Raw genomic sequence first — 18,261 nt, forward strand, 5'->3', positions numbered from 1 at the left:
AAGACTTGAAAGAGCATCTTGCTTTGGGTTGCATGAGATCTTTGTCAAAATACGCTGAAAAAATGAATGATCTAATGGCTCTTCTTGGTATTCTGAAGGAGGATCTAATGTTAGGTCTTCCTTGTTGTAAACAAAAATTATACCTTTACTATTGGAGCTGCCAGGCTGATAGAATTGGGTCCTACCGATGTTACTATGAGTATGCCCGGTTCAGAAGAAAAATGGGTGATAGACCAGGATACATAATGCAGTTCCCTTCAGCCTCGGGTCGTAACTCATACCTACGATTTAAACTTAATTTGTTTTATACTAATGAACGTTTGTGTAAATGGGGTACTTGTGAAACTGAATTTAAAAATGGCTTCTGTCGATTTTGCAAAGAAGTGTCCATACTTGAGACTCTTAAACATCTAGTGATCTATTGCAAATATTTTGAAGACCTGAGACATACCAGGTTTGGTGACTTTATGACCGCCAACTCTACCTTGTCTCGTGAAACTTTATGGAGTAGATGTATGCTGGGTGAAAGCACAAAGTTAATATTGAGATTATTATAGGTTCTAACGACCATTGACTCAAAATTGATGGAGTGCATTGAAAGATAAGATGTCTTTTTCAGCCAAGTGGTATCTGATATGTGAAGGATTGGATTGTTTTATCATGCTGTCCCCGGATTTCTTTCTCGACATCCGTGAACTCACATGATATTGCCAGCTTCCTGAGTCCGGTGTGGTAGGCATCCAAGGTCTCCTCTTCTGCCTGAATTGTGGTGCAGAATATGAAGGTTTCATAATCAGGGTTGAGTTGTGGGAGAAAATGAGCTGTCAAAGCATCTCTCGCTTGTTGGTAAATGTCCTGGCCATCATCAATGGTTAGCGAGTTAAAAATACGTAGTACCTCGTTCCCCACATTTAGCAACAGGTGCGATTTCATTTTCCTGGCGGTGGTTATGTCCTTGCATTCCATTGCCATTTCAAATTGTTGGATCCATAGCTGCCACTGAGGGCCCAATGATGATGAATCCGTAAATGGGTCAAACGGCTGAATCAATGCAGAGGTGCTCCCTTGTGGGCGAGCTTGTGGTGACGACATTGACAGATTTGCCAGATGTCTAGAAGGCGTACCGGCCCTGGGAGTAGATGTGCCGGTCGCCATAGCAAAACCTCACTGTGTCTTGATAGGGTCTGTGTGCCTCACCTTGATGCGAATCCCAAACGTCTGAGTCTTTCTGAAGTTGGCACTCCCAAGCAGTGGTATACGGGCTAGCAGCATCGAACCGGGTGTCCACCACGTGCAGATGCCGTGATTACTTGTGTCTGGAGCGAGCGAGATGTCTTGCCGCAGTGCACCGTAGTGTCTCTGACCTTTGGAAGGCAGTTGGAGGATGTTGCACTTGCCCATGGCCCTTCGTTGGGGATGTGTCCCCTCCAATCAGCTGTGGCCCGTGTGAAAGAGTCAGCTCGATGGGCAGGGCAAGATGAGAGAAGAAGAGAAAAAAAAAATGTTTTTGGGTGGGGGGTCAATGTGCCCCCCCCACTGTGTGTCCAAAAATTTTGCGCGTCGCTGTTTATTACAACCAGCTGGCAGAGCGCCAACCGCGTGTGCAGAGCTCCGTTCTCCTCATCGCCATTGTTATGTTCTATCTCTGCGCGGAGGCACGTGGGGAGATAGAGCGTTGAAGGCCGTGTGTGTGGGCTGCAGTGGCGCAGCTCCGGCAGGAGCGAAATGAGACATGCCACACATCATCAGTGCTTCGCCCGGAACTGCCTCCTTCTTGCGGGGGCAGGGCTTTTATTAGGACGCCCTGCGCCACTGCGTTGCGGGACGCAGGGCGGATACAACAAGGGTGGCCATGTAACCAGTGAAGTTTCAGCCAGGAAATCAGCAGGGAAGAGGAGGAGAGAAAGCAGAAGCAAAGAGGAAGGTTTTGAGGTGCTTCCAGAACCGTAGATGGTTCTCCTCAAGATGTTACTCAGGGATTGTCTAAATGGACTATATGCAAGACCACAATTCCAAGAAAGTATGAGCCCTGATTTGAGAAAGGCTGTATAAGCCGAAACACGTGTCATCAACGAGGCCCAGCAAAATGACCAATAAACCCTAGAAGTGCTACGGCCGATGAGATCGGCCTTGCTTGAAATGGAAATTGCTTGGCCGTTTCTATGGCCGTGAGCTAAACCTGTCAATAGGAGGAGCAATCTGTCCTCTGCCCTTCCCTAAACCAATCCCTGTCATTTGGCACTGCTAGTAATCCCTCCCCCTTTCATTGTATTGTACGTGTAGTGGTGGTGCTTGACATTTTAATGACAATGAGCCCTCCCCTTTAGGGCTGCATCATTCATGAAAAGGAGTTTGTGTTGTGTTTCCAGTAAAATGTTTGAACATGGTTTTGCTCACATAGTGGCCCCTACTGCTTCCTTTTTTATTTCACTTGAACACTTGCACCATTTTATTGCATTTAAGCGGTCTTTACATTCAAAAGAATTTGCAGAAAGGATGTTCCCCCCTGGTCGGGTTAATTTTTTGGCCACCCCTGCTTCGTTTCGAATCTTTGCTGCCTCCGTTGCCACTCATCTTGCCTTTGCCGCACCCTGTCCTGCCCGTGCCAGCCTGGCCCTCCTGCTTGCACGTGTCCCCTTCATGATAGCCGCTCCCTGCTGCTGGTAGGGGGCGGCTGCTCACTGAACTGCAGGCTGCAGAGCACACGCCCATGATGCCCCCAGGCCAGCCTCTGTGCTCACACAAAGCCCGAGCTCTGGGCTGGGGCCCATGTACAGCCCACTGCCGAGCGGTGCTTTTCATGTAGCCTCTATTTAGTCGTCATTGGCGGTGTGCGTTCTTACACGTTTATTTTAAGTACTTCATGTTTCCAAGATCACGTGTGTTGAGTTTATTGCACTCCAACATGTGCTGGGTTGGGTAAGCAGTGACAGTGCTTTTATCGTTCCCAAAGGCACTGCCACTGTGCCACGTTAAATGTTCCCAAATTCCCAGGAACGTTTTGCAGTTGTTGGGGAGCAGGGAGGACATGCTATCACCTTATACCCCACTGTCTTCCCCCTGTAAGGGTGGTGGCTGCCCTCACAATTGGCAGGGCATCACTGGAAGATGGGGGACTGGGGGAGAAAGGATGTGATTGCAGTGGTCGACTTTTTTTTTTAGTTGCCTTTTACCATTCCTATACTTATATTTCAAAACGAAACAGTTCCGGAATGGTTTCGTTTTTAAATAAAAGTGTAGGGAGAAGTTAAAACGTGCCCTTCACTGCACTGCACTGAATGTTTCCTCGAACCGCAGGTCCATTGGTTTGGGTATGTGTACTGTGCTGGGTGGACGTGCTGATGGGGGTTGTGTAGCGCAAGGGTAGGCCAGCAGGGAACATTGCCCAAGGCCCCGGGCCACATGAAATGCAGGACGATAGAAGGTCTGGGAGTTTAGGCGCGGGGTGGGGGAAAACGGCACGAAAGCCTAGGGAGGGGCGTCCGAACGGCGCCACAAGAAACAAAAGCCCAGGAAAGGGCAGGAAGCAGCACCTGGGAAGGTGCGAAATATAACAGCAAGGGGCCAGGGGGTAACCTGGCCGCCCCCAAGAAGGAACAAAAGGCCGGGGGTGTATAGGTAAGCCAGGAAAAGGAGAGGCGGCACAAACCAGGTAAGAGCTCACCTCTCTCAGGTAGGCTCTTAGTGCATGGATAAGTGGAAGAAAAAACATTTGCTCTTGCGGGCTCACGCATTTCCACCTCCTCTTAATTCGACCTAAACGCAGTGGCTACGAGTTCGCCCAGCTGTGCCGGAGCAGGAGCGACCCAGAAGTACTAGCTGTGAGCGAACAGAGCACCTTCGCCGTGGACAAGCGAGACGGGCGAGGACGTTCGGGAGTAGAAGACCATAAAAAACAGAGGACGCACGGTGCTAAGGAGCCAGAAAGCGTGGCTGACAGAATTCAGATGAGAAGGATGGTGGACGGAAGAGCAAAAAGGGCTCAAGAATTCTCAGAATGGGTGAGAAAGGCAGAGAAAAAATATTGAGCACAATGTGTGCTGGAAATAATGCAGAAGGAAGAAAGGGCGAAGGCAACGTCACCTTTGCTGTTCATAGAGCCCAGCAGCAGTGAAGGAGAAGACGAGGTACCGCAAGGACAGAAGAGGGGGAGAGTGGAGTTGAAGAGATCAGAGGAACAGACAGAGGCACCTACCAAGAGGAAGAAAAAAGATAAAAACAAAGGTACTGTGAATAATAATGTGGGGAATAAAATCATAAAAATGTTAAAAGATTGCGTGACGGTTTCGGGTAAGTCACCCAGAACCAATGGCAAGAAGAGCAGATGGGAGAAGGGATCCAGGGAGGAGTGGCAGGGAAGTTCCTCAGCTGAAGCAAGCAGTGATGATGAAGAAAGGGACTATTTAAGGGCTTGGGTAAAATGGAGAGGAGTGTGAGCAGGGAGAAACAGAGGGGCAGGGGTTTAGGGGCAGAACCCAGGGAAACCCCGGTCCCAGCGCCACAAGGGGCACCAGTAGTCCCAGCGCCACAAGGGGCACCAATAGTCCCGGCACCACAAGGTGCACCGGTAGGGCCAAACACAGGGGGAGCACCGCAAGGACCCAACCCACAACCAGGGGTGCCAACTGGGGCACCAGGGGCAACAGTGTCAGGGGACCCTCCACCGGGGGCAGCACCGACGGTGGCAGCGGCAGAAAGTGGGGGGCCACTCATGACAAAATATGGCAGGCCAATCATGGGTAAAGAGGCACAGGGCAGGTCAATGAAGGCAATGGCTTGGTACATACATGACAAAGTAAAGGAGAAAATATGGAGGAAGGAATTCATCGATAGTTTCACATTGTTAGATTGTCAAAAGAGGGGGAGGATGAGAAAAGTTTACTAAAAAAGGGGCCAGTGGTAAGGAATTTTGACAACTGGATGGCGGCCTTCACCATAATGTCTACAAATATATTACAAAAATTCCCGGAAGACGGGGTAGCATTAGTGGCGTATCAGCAGAGGGTGCTGAAGGTACTCGCGGCGTTTGGGGGTGACGCATGGCTGGAGTATGATCACGAGTTCAGAAAGGAGATGGGCTGCTTTCCGGATATGGGTTGGGATGAAGAAAATTTTAATCTCTACATATTCAATGTGCTGAAGGAGAAATGGGATTCCTTCGAGCGAAGCGCAGGGGGGCAGCAGAGAAGGCAATATTGGCAGAATGATTACAAAGCGAATTATAAATACAATAACAGAACGTACGAATCCAGGTATGACAGAAATAGAGACCAGAGTTTTCGGAGCAGAAATTACGGGTCACAGAGAGGGTGGCAGAGCAGCCTGCCCCCAACAACGCAGGGGGGGCAGCGGGAGCATGGGAACAGCACGAGCAGAACCAGGACAATGTCGGAATTTTGAGAAGGGGGTACCCTGTAGCTGGGGATGGAAGTGCAAGTTCAGCCACAAGTGTGAGAGATGTAAGGGTGACCACAGCAGCTCCAAGTGCACAAAGCCCGCAGCTCCAAGCGGCAGAAGTGATGAGACGCGGAAATAAGAACTGGGGCGGGAAGGGGGCCATGCCAGTAAAAATTGAGAGGATGGAAGGGTGGCTCCAGAAATACCCAGACCAAGAAACGGCAGATCAGATCAGACAAGGCTTTAGAGAAGGTTTTAACAACCCGTTTACCGGGCAGGGAGCGCAAGACATTCCTAGAAACCTGAAGTCGGCAACCGAGAACAGAGATATAGTGACCAGTAAGATCCGGAAAGAGGTAGAACTGGGGAGGGTGGAGGGCCCCTTTACAGCCTTACCATTCGAAGAATTTATATGCTCTCCACTGGGGCTGGTGCCGAAAAAAGACGAAGGGGAATACAGGCTGATACACCACCTATCCTACCCACCGGGGGCCTCAGTGAACGACGGCATAGTTTGTTTGTTTGTTTGTTTGTTTGTTTGTTTGTTTTATTCACTTTTTATGCGCGCCAGACCCAGGGGTAGCAGGGCGCAGTGGCAAGAAAATGCAAAGCTTACAGGTTACATCAAAGCATAACGTACAATATAAAATACAGTGATTACAAAGTATACGAATTTGAGAAAGGTCAATCCAGTTACAGGTTACATCCTGGCAAATGTACAGTAGAAAAAACTGTGAGGTCATGGGGCACAGGTACTTACAAAATATATATGGGACACAGATAATACAAAATATACAAGGTTCGAGTGCGGGCATTCGGGTTGAAGGTAACAACGGCCAGTGAGATCAGCTGAGGTTAGTCGAGGTGAGGAGTTGGATGACATTTTTCTAAAGCGAGGGTAGGGTAAGTCCACTCTCAAGTCTTGTGGTAGTGAGTTCCAAGTCTTTGCAGCCTTTACCTGAAAGCTATTACCACCTATCGTCTTAACTCTAAAGTTCAGTATTGTCAGGCAGTTGGAGTTGACAGCTCTAGTCGGTCTGGAGGATGTTCTCCTATGGAATTTGTCAATCAGGTATTTGGGGGCGGAGTTATTGAGGGCTTTATGGGTCAGGGATAACATCTTAAGTGTTATTTTGTTCTCAGTGGTCAGCCAGTTGTGATGGCGTCTAGCGGCAGAGATGTGGGATCTTTTGTTTATGCCTAGTGCTGCTCTCAGGGCATTATTTTGTAATATTTGTAGTCTTTGCGTTATAGTTTTATTCGCTCCGGAGTAGAGAGCGTTGCAGTAGTCAATCCTAGAGAGTATTAAGGCTCTAGCCAGGATTAAGCAGCTTTTGTTGGATAGGAACGGTTTACCGGCTCTTATCAATTTGCACGTGTAAGCCGTGGAGGAGGCAAGGGATTTTAGCTGTTTGTCAAGAGATAGGGTGGAGTCAAGATAGAATCCCAGTGTTTTTACATCCTTGGACACTTGGATGATATTCCCATCTATGTTAAATGAGGAGAATTCCTGACCTAATTTTTTGATATTAGTTTGAGTGCCCGGGATAATCAACTCTGTCTTATCATCGTTCAGACAGAGGCCATGAGTGGCCATCCAGGCCTGGTTGATAAGATATACCTTGTTCACCAATTCCGTGTCTTTCGCATGATCCCCAGAAAGCGGGAGGAGGATCTGTGTAGCATCTGCATAATTAGTGTAGGTGATACCGAGATGGTCCAAATCATCAAACAAGGGCTTGGTGAAGATGATATATAGAGTTGGGGAGACGCAGGAGCCCTGAGGGACACCGCATAAGATAGGGGTGGGATCTGCTGCCGAGGGGGAGAAGACTCTCATCGTTCTTTCACTTAGAAATGACTCAATCCATCTGATGGCTTCCGGGGAGAAATGGGCAGCGGAATCCAGGTGACTACAGAGGACTTTGTGATCCACCAAATCAAAGGCGGCGGAAAGGTCCAGGAGTAGCAGAAGTACTGTTCTCCCTTTGTCTCAAAGCACGTCAATTTGGGATTTTAAGTCAATAAGGGCGGTTTCAGTTCCATGTAAGGGACGGAAGCCCGATTGTCTCTCTCCTAGGAGGTTGTGTAGTTCTAGATGCTTTTGAATTTGGTTATAAGCGGCTTTGTCCAGAATCTTGAGAAGAAACGGTACCGTAGTAATGGGGTGGTAATTAGTAGGGATGAGGGGGTCTAATGTCTGCTTTTTAAGTAGGGGAACTACCCTGGAGTGTTTAAGGTTGGCAGGGATGGTGGCTGAGGCGAAGGAGGCGTTAATCAGTTTGGTGATAAAGGGCGTTAATTCTCTGGCAGCGTCTTTTATTAAGTGACAAGATAATTTGTTCTACTTCCAAGGTGGTCAATTTAGAGAAGTGGAAGGAATCACTGTGCACCAGTAGATTATTGGTATTGAGCATTTTAGGTGAATCCTGAATTTTAAGTACTTCTTTTTTTTGCTGGATTTTATTTTGGAGAGTAATAATTTTATGTGATAGGGCTTGCTGGATGTCCGTGCATTGCCAGGAGCGACGCAACAGTATCATTTTCAGACTTCGAGGAGGCAGTAGAACTGATCAGGAAAGCAGGAAAAGGGGCAGCGATGGCGAAAGCAGACATTAAATCTGCATTCCGCCTGTTGCCAGTCAATAGCAGATCTCGAAGATGGTTATGTATGCATTGGGAGGGGGAATACTTCATCGACAAATGTCTCCCGATGGGGTGCGCCATCTCATGCGCATATTTTGGGAGGGTAAGTTCATTTTTGCAATGGGCAGTGAAAGAAGAGATGAGGGAGTCCATGATGGTACATTACCTGGACGATTTTTTATTCGTTGGGCCCAAAGGTTCAGAGCTATGCAGGGCAACCTTGGATACATTCGTGGAAATAACAAGCAAGTGGGGTTTTCCACTGGCGGAGGAGAAAACGATGGGCCCAACGCAGATTATCCAATTCCTAGGAATAGAAATTGACTCAAGCAAAGGAAGGTGCCGGATCCCAGATGACAAGGTGACAGATCTGCTGAAGACAATAAAGGAACTACAAGGAAGAAACAAAGTGACAGTGAGAGAATTGCAAGCGTTGGCAGGAAAGCTGAACTTCGCAGGAAGAGTCATACCACCGGGGAGGGTGTTCCAGAGAAGTATCGAGCTGAAAACTAGAGGTGCTATAAAGGGGCACCACAGAGTCAGGCTAGGGGGAGGAATCAAGAGAGATCTGGAAGTATGGGCGGAATTTCTGAAATACTTCAATGGGTCAGTGATATGGCGCTCACTGTTGAACGAGGAACGTAAAAGGGTGTTGTTCACCGATGCAGCAGGTGGCCTTGGTTTTGGCGCAATACTGGGGAAAGAATGGTGTGCAGGCAAGTGGCCAAAAACATGGCAGGTGGCAGAATGGACGAAAAACATAACGCTGCTGGAGCTCTTCCCGATATGGGTCGCGTTATGCGCATGGGGGAAGAGCTAGGGAACAAAGAGTTGGCAGTATGGTCAGATAACATGGCAGTGGTGCACGTGTTAAACAAAGGAAGTGCGTCATGTATGATAGTGTTGGAATTAATGAGGGCAATCACACTGGAAAGCCTAAAAATGAATACATGCATAAAGGCGAGGAATATCGCTGGGGAAGCAAATGTGGTGGCTGATGCAATCTCTCGCTTTTAGTGGGAAAAATTCAGGGAGCTGAGACTGGACACCGACAAGGAAAGAACGCCCACGCCGCGGAAGGCATGGGTCCCATTGGAGGCACTGGAAAGGAAAGCATGGTTGGCCACAAGGTCAACTCAAAAGAAGTGGGAGAAGAACGGAGAAAGGAAAGGGTCATTGACAAACTGACCAGGAACGCCCTAACGTACAAAACGGGTAAGCAGTACGAAAAACATGTAAAAGATGTGTTGGTGGAAACAGGTGGAAAAGAGGTGGAAAAAATTTCAACGAAAACAATTTGTGAATTTCTCGAAGGGGCATTTGCCAAAGGGAAAAAGAAAAGCTGGGCAGCAGCGCACCTAGCGGCGGTGGCATATACCACAAAACTGGCGGGCAAACTGGACCCAACCAACAGCGCTAGAATAAAATACGCTATGAGAGAATGGGCCAAATTAGAGGGGAAGAAACCAGATAACAGAAGGCCGGTAAATTTTGGGAAGTTGATAATTCGGTTAAAAGTACTATGAGACACATGCGAAACTGCGCTGTTCAGGGCAGCATTTCCGCTGGCATACTATGGGGCTTTCAGGGTAGGGGAACTGGTGGCCAGTAATATGATGGCAGGAGACGGCCTGGCAAGGAAAGACATTAGTATGGGAAACAAGGGGATGTCTATAATGCTAAAGAAATCTAAAACAGACCAAACGGGGAAGGGAAGAGCAATTGACCTCAATTGCATCAGAGAGAAGGACCACTGTCCCAAATGCATCACCCAAGAATTCCTAGATCTTCGACCAGAGGTCGACGGGCAGCTATTAATACAAAGGGACGGCAGCACACTCAGCAGGTACCAGTTTCAGGCGGTATTGAAACAGGCGGTGGCAAAAGCAGGATGGGATCCAGCCGAATTTGGAACACACTCTTTCAGGATAGGAGCAGCAACCTCTGCATGGGTGGGGGGCCTGGGAGCAAAGGGTGTGAAAAGAATTGGGGGATGGAAGTTGCAATGTTTTAAAAAATACATAAGGGAGGAACTGATATAAACACTTATCTTCCCCGTTTCCATAGAGGCTGGATCCTACAAATCGGCATGGATAGTGGGGCACTCTTTCGTGACCCGGGCAGGCAGGTGGCTGGAAGAGGTGAAGCAAGGACTACATTTCAAAAACATAATTACATCCTGGTGGGGCCTCCCAGGGATGCACTGGGAGGACATCCACGACAGGCTGTCGGACCTGATAGGTTTCAGGGACCCCCCGAGTACCTAGTTATACATCTCGGAGGGAACGACCTGGTGAGCACAAATAGGGGTAAATTACAAAGGAACATTTGCGAGTCGCTGCATGGCATAGCCCGCAGCTGGTGGAAAACCGAGATTTTTATGTCATAAATAATACCAAGAAGGGTCTGGTATGGGGCACAGAAGAGGCACGCAATCAAAACAGCCAGAAAGAAACAAAATAAATCAGTAGAAAAGTACTGCAAGAGCACAGGGCTGCACTTCATAAAACATGGTCTACACCGGAACAATCCGGACATGTTTCACCAGGATGGGGTACACCTATCAAGGAAAGGGATGGGGGTTTTTTCTGACAACATTTTCAGGGCACTCCAAGAACGAGGTTGTAGGTAGGGTGCTTTTGGGGGGGACCTGAGCGGGCGTAAGGAACACCCGCTCAGGTGTGGCGGCATCTGCCCAGGAACGAAGGCCCAGGGATAACAAGGACTCAGGAGGAGCCTTGGGCAACTTCGGGACTGGACACAAGGTGCCAAAAAGCATAAGAAAGTGTATTGATTTTTGTTGTGTTGTATTTTCTGTAAGAAAATAAAATGCCTACGGCCTACAACTTTTCCATAAACATAATTTGTCTGTGATTTATTATTTAGGTAGGGATCTGGTAAGAGGAGCAAAGCGAGCCCACACTACTCATCCTAAGTTCTACCACTGTTGATGATACTGCTGACGTGGAGCCTGTGCAGGAATTGCTGCTAGCAAGTTCATTCTGAATCGTGAACTCTGCATATTTTAGTTCAATGCAAACCGTCATGAGGTTCAGTTTGGGCCAGTTTGATGAGTTGATTGACACTGCGGCTAGTAGTATTGACGAGTGTATTAATAGTCTTTAAAATGCGAAATTTGCATCACACTTTATATATAAAAAGAAACTCCTAGTTACTATTCAGACAGTGTCACAAAAGAAATGAATAGCCATTAGCAACTGTGGGACACTTTTTCATTGGTGCCAGAGGCAATTTTATAGCCCAGTCCGTCCCTGCTTGTATTGCGAATGCTGCAAAGTGCACACTGTAAGCCCCAGAATGCAAGCAATGTCTAAAGCAATGTATTGCTGTGTTGTAATACTGTTGACTGGCAATATGGGGGCAGTTGCTGGGCTACCTCCTGAGACTGTAGGCCTCTTTAATTTGAAAAGGTTGAAAGCCCCCTGCGCCACCCATGGCATCACAGTCTTTCAATCCATGAATTCCTCTTTGTAAGCAAGTGGCTGATGTGGAGGAAACAGTGTTGATAGGCAACATGGTGGGTGATACTTCTTTTTTGGCCAACGGAATTGACAGCCGGACCGGCTGCAGCAAACTTAGCTGCTTTTAGGCAAAAGCTGCAAAGTGCGCACTGTAGTTCCCAAAATGTAAGCAACGTCTAAAGGAATGTAGTGCTGTGTTGTTCAACTACTGACTGGTAATATGGGGGCAATTGCTTGGCCCCCTTATGAGATGGGAGGCCTCTTTCATTTGAAAACATTGAAAGGCCCTGGCACAAGTGCCTTTCAACCTACCCATGAATCCTTCTTACCAAGCAAGTGGGTCATGTGGAAGAACCGTTGTTGAAAGGCAACACAGTGGTAACACTTTCTCTCCCAGCAGTGCATGTGATGGCCACACGTGCGCCAGCAAACGTGGCTTGTGATGGATAAATAAATGTCTGTGTTGTTAGACTGCAGACTGGCAACATGGGGGTAGCTGCTGGGGGCCCCCTGAGGCTCAAGGCGCCTTTCAATACAAACAGTTGAAAGGCCCTGATGGCGTACCTGCCGGACACTTTTCCAATGAGGGTGCTGAAGGGGAGAGGTGTCTCTGTGCGGCTTTCGGGTGTCCTTAGTTGTTGGGGGCCAGCCTATTTGAAGGTCTGATGGTGCTGGAGGCTGGGAGCGGTGACTCCCTCCCTGGAACTTGCGGTGATGCATTGAAGATGTCCAGAGGGGCCTGCACTTGGGGTCTGCCTTGCCAGCGGCCCAGGTAAGGAGGGAGAAGAGGCGTACTAAGCAGGGGGCCTTGTAACAAGTCTCTCCTTCACCCGTGCCACAACCCCCCTATGCCCCTATTAGCAGGCGTTTCCTTCCCTGTCACTCTCCCCTTCTCCCCTTGCATCTCTCCCGTTTTCCCTGTGTAGTCTCCCTTCTCCCCCGTCTTCTCTCTCCCAGGTAAGAGAGCACCTCTTCGGGCATGCTATGGAGTGTGTAAGTAGAATGTTATAACGGGCGATAGACTGAATTTCCCATAGTCCCCGTTTATCCTGGCACCCTGAATGGCAAACTGAGTCATCCGAGCAACTAAATCTTGCCTCCAATGATGCTCATTTAACAAGTTGTTGAACATGACTCCAAGGTAACGAATAGAGTTGACTGTCGTCAGAATATCATTCTCAATATTCCATTTGAATGCTTTATCTTTCCGAGATCTTGAAGAGCCGATAGACATTTTTGTTTTTTCAACGTCCAGTTCCAAATCATTGGATTTTAGATAGTCATTGAGGTTTCCCAAAAACCGTTCTAACCCAATTGGAGTACGATCAATAAGCACGAGATCGTCCGCATATGTTATGCACTTTATTTGAGTGTTGTCGAGTTTAGGGGGAAAACAATGAACCTGGTCCAAATGATCTGGTACGTCTGCGATGAAAAGCTTAAAAAGTTCTGCTGCCATGGGGCATCCTTGTTTCACTCCCCTGTGTGTAAAAATGTTATTTGACAGGTTGCCTTGATTGTTTATCTGAACCTGCATTGATGTACCGGTATGGAGTGCTTGTATCGGCTCCAATATGGCTTTTGGACAATTCCAGTTCTGCAGTTTCTTCCAAAGCAAGCCGCAATTAATTTTGTCGAAGGCTTGACGCATGTCGATAAAGGCTAGAAACTAGCTCTTTGACAATTTGTTCATGGAACACCCGTGGTCACCTTCATCTGTACCAATCAACGCGACCCGAACTAACAAATTCTGACATAATCTGTCTCCAGGAAACATGGCTTCATCAAAAACCAGTAAGTGATGTATACACTGCCTATATGAACCCAGCGATTTGCCGGTAAAAAGGACGCCCCTCTGCTGGTCTTCTAACTTTCATCAAAATGGGCTCTCATCTTAATGTAGCAGAAGCGCATGATATCACTCCATGGATCCAGAGACTCATTATACAACAAGAAGGGACTCCTGAGAAGAACTCTATACAAGATCTTTTGATACCCGGCCACAAGCAATACATGGGTATTTGCAATCTATATTGGAATCCCAACAAAATATCTGATGACCTTTTCTTAGATTCGTTCTTTACAACAATGGACAAAGACACCTTGAAATATCCCGGAATTACATATCTCATATGCAGTGATTTGAACATCCACCTTTTTTCCTCAAATGGCGAAGAGCTCGCTGACCACCGGCTAGAACCTCTTGCTCGGCGATGGTCTAAAGAAATGACATATCGAAACATGATGCGGCTTGATGCCCTAAATGCATCTTCTAACTCATTTACTCCAACGTGGTCACACGGAACCAGTTCTGGGATCATCGACTATATCTATCGTTCACGGAGCATCCAAGAGCCCATACGCCGGATGGAAAATATCGCCACAAAGGACAGCGACCATTACATCTTGATCAGATCATGGTCCAACAGCAGAGAACCACCACTGCAACTTCAATTACCTGAGTTGGGAGTTAATTCTAGGGCAACAAGATTGAAATGATCACAACCTGAAATAAAGTCTCTCTCAGATAAATTCATCAGTACAACAATGATAGACGAATCCAAATTAAATTACGAATGGATACTACAAAATTTTTACCAATGTCCAACTGCTGGGCACCAACCGAAAAAACAACATCATCATGCCTACAGCCGCATGATAGCTCTAAGGAAAAAAGCTCCAAGATCTCAGATCAGGCAACTGAAGAAACAACTAAATCCAAATAAGTATATTCAGATTAAACACCTAAAAAAAAGTCACAAGAACTGGTGGAAAAATGCTAAAATGGCACTCGAACAAAACGACGCAGAGACCATGTTAAGAGCTATGGGGACGCAAAATACACGAGATCTCTGGAAACTGTTGAATGAAACAAGAAATACAACCGACCATATGATCACCGAGGTCCCTGAAACAAGCTGGATCACCTACTACAACCACCTATATCAAAAACGCCCCTTGGTCGACTGCGAGGAATTAACAACCCTACAACCAAACTGGACGTTCGAGTGGGATCTTGCGGATATAAATGATGCAATACGCCATCTAAATGTATCTCGGGCCCCTGGTCCAGATGGCTTATCAAATGCCATTATAAAAAAGAATCCTGACACATGGGCAGCTTTCTGTAGCCATCTATTTGCGCTGATAAATCGCACAAAAAAAATCCCTGCGTCATTGCAAAGAGCGACAATAATCCCTATCTACAAACAAGGACCAATTGAGAATCCATCAAACTACAGGCCCATTGCGCTTTTGGACCCATTGAGTAAAGTTTTCGCAAACATCCTTCTTTTGAAACTGAACCAATGGGCCACCACAGCAAACAGACATGCCATCCGGCAAACTGGTTTCGTAAAAAATGTTGGCACCAATATCAACATACTCATCTTAAACCTGCTCAAACATGAAACCATCAGATCCAGTACCCCGACCTATGTGGCCTTCATCGACCTCCATCTCGCTTTTGATAAAATTAATAGAAACATCTTATGGGAAAAATTGTCAAAATGGGGCTGCCCAAACAATATACTGGAATCAATAAAGTTGCTATATTCAACTACACAAGTGCAGATCCGTTTGAGCAAGAGTGGTCTTGTCACGCAACCAATTAAAACCTGGCATGGACTCAAACATGGCTGCCCACTTGTTGCAGCCCTGTACAATTTGTATACCTCAGATTTTGAAGAGACTATAGCTACTCCACAAATGAATACGCCAAAATTAAACTCAACATCAATTCCAATGATCCTTTATGCCGATGATATTGCAATCTTTGCCAAAACACAGAGAGGCCTGCAGACTGCCCTGAATAACATTAAAAAATACATGGATACAAATCAGTTGGAAATAAATATTAGAAAAACTAAGATCATGTCGTTAACCACTCAAAAGGGCCCTTCCCAGAAAACACCAACATTCTTTCTACAGAAGGAAAAAATGGAGCAAGTTCAAATAATCAAATATCTAGGGGTCTGGCTCAATGAATCCTCTGTCGAAGAACCATGGATTGACCACCTGAAAAGTAAAGCACATTCTCTAGCGCGTCAGGGCTTAGTACTACATAAGAAAATGTGGGAAATATTCTACGAAACCAGTTATAATTTTCTTCAAACAAAAAGTTGTACCCATCTTGACATACGGCGGAGAGTCAATGATAAACCTACCAACAACTGTATGGGACCAATTGGAGCGAATCTTTTGGACAAAGGTCTTAGCCATCCCGAAATGTATTCCAACATCTAGAATTCGATTCAAACTTGGCCTCCAATCCCTGCAATCAATCATACGGTGGAAAAAACTTGATCTTCTCAGGAAAATAAACAATAACGAGAAGATTCCCTCCTTGAACATTCTTCGTCCAATCGCTGTAAATATCAACGCAATGGCTCTGAATAAATGGAAGGAATTCCTTAATCAAGAAAGGATAAGATATGACATATCACTTGAAACCCTAATTTGCAGACCCCAAAGTGCCAAAATCCAAATTGAAAGATTTGATTGGATATCAACAATAAAAGAAAAAAACGGATTCAAACTCATGTTAAATTGTACCACCGAAGTTAGAGCCTTACATGTGATCCCTCGTTATCTGAAGCTATTTCATGACCGTCTAATTAGAGACACCTTCATGAGGCTGCGTCTTAATGTACTTCCAACACAGCAAATCCTTGGGAAACGAGCACAGAAAACCCTTCGAAATCAAACATGCAGGTACTGCAAGGAAGATGACATATTGAAAGTCTACATCATTTATTAATGCAATGCCCAGCCTTAGCAGACGAACGCCTTGCAGTCGCTACGCTCTACATGAAATCCAACAAATCTATGGACCCTAAAGAACACACTTTTTATCTGGCAACAACATTTCTATGACGACTGTGGTTATCCGCTGCTGGCAAACAATCCAGACACAATTAATGCCTGGTCATGGACAATCGCCTTGCCTCGGATAAATGCAGACTAATTTGTTAAACTTTTTTGTATGAATTAATTTAACGAGATTTTTGATAAATGTAAGGTTTGAAGCTATAACCCATATGCATTTTAATTTAAAAAAAATAATAAAATAAAGGCTAGAAACAGTTTTCTCTTCGTCTTCAGAGTTTCCAGCTTCAAGATGTTTAAGATGAGCAGATTTACTTCAACGCCTACTCCTGGGTTGAAGCCAGTTTGCCGAATGTCCAGAATCTTTGCCTTAAATGCCCATGCGGCCAATTTTTGACGGAGACACGAGCCCAGGATTTTTCCGATTGTATCGAGGAGGGCAATCGGGCGATAGTTGGTCGGAACAGCCCGATTGCCCTTCTTAAATATTGGGACTACAATTGCCTCCAGCCACGAATCTGGAATTTGCTTTGTAATGGATATCGTCTTGAGCAGGGTTTCGATCAAAACTGCCCATTGTTGGCCGTGTGTTTTCAACGTTGGTGATCATGTCTGGACCGGCAGCGTGAGAGTTCTTTAAGGTCTTAATCATTTTCTCTATGTCAGTGGCAGACATCTTCACCTCCTAGATGACTTCGGCGGACCTTGTAACTATATACGGTTCGTCTTGTGGCATCTGATAAACTTCAGAGAAATGATCCTCCCAAGTCGCACTATTTATTTCATTAGAAATGATAGCAGGGCATCGGGAATTTCCCGTATTTTTTTTTTTTTTTTATTTATTTGATTTATATTTCAGGCCAAAACCTGTAATTTTATCAAAAAGGTCTACACATTTAACCCTCCGAGATTCTCCGAAAAATTGGCTTTCTACAGATCAAAGTCCATCTTTTGCAAACAGTAGATGTGTTTCAAATACAATTGACCAGAAGCTCCTTAGGCTGGTAATGATGAAGCGGCTTCAATGGGGAGAATTTCGTTTATCTGTTTGAAAGCCAATCCAATTAGGTTTGCCATGGCCATGGTCCACCGCGTAGCTTCACCTGAGATTAGTCTGTTCCATATGTTATCCTCTTCGAACATCCAGGGATTTGTAATCAGCGGCGATAGATAAGTAATTCTGTCCTGTTTAGTGTGTGGACAGTTTAAAACTAGGTGCCTGATTGTTTCCACAGTGTCCACGTTTTTGCATAACCTACATACTTGATTTTCCACCATACCTCGGATGGCGAGTATTTGTTTTGTATGAAGTATATTTAGTCTCGCTTTCATAAACAAGTGTCTTTTTTCCTTTTCTGGGAATTTACTGACATATTTTATAGGTACCTTTAGTTTATTGAACGTAGGCGGAAGATGTTGTAATAATTTGTTGTCTTCTGCTACCTCTATAGTTCTAATTCAGTCCATTTCCTGCAGTTTCTGCTTGATTTTGTCGGGATTTTCTTTTAAGTCTGTTTCCGTGCACATTATTTGCGACAATCTTTCTTTTCTGGTTTCAGCCCACTTTTTGAATACCATGCAATTTCCGTTTACCATTTCTTCTTTGACCACAGCATAGATTGGGAGGGAGTCTGCCAGAATGATTTTTCTAAATAACCTCATTGCGCTGACGTCAACTATCGAGGCCAGAGAAGTTAGCCCAAGTTCCCTTCTAATGGCCGCAATTGCAGTTGATTTGGGCAGTCCCAAAACCGATCTCCAAACCATACCTTCTATTTTATTCCATATGTTCTCTGGAATACAAAGAGAGGCTTCCATTCCGCTTGTCAGCGAGGGCACTACTTTCATTTTATAAAAGTTAATTGCCGGAGTTAAAGTGAATTTGCCAAATTTCTTGTCTATTGTTCTC

This window comes from Ambystoma mexicanum, chromosome 2q (genome assembly GCF_040938575.1).
Source record: "Ambystoma mexicanum isolate Mex_15411 chromosome 2q, UKY_AmexF1_1, whole genome shotgun sequence".
Lineage (NCBI taxonomy): Eukaryota > Metazoa > Chordata > Amphibia > Caudata > Ambystomatidae > Ambystoma > Ambystoma mexicanum.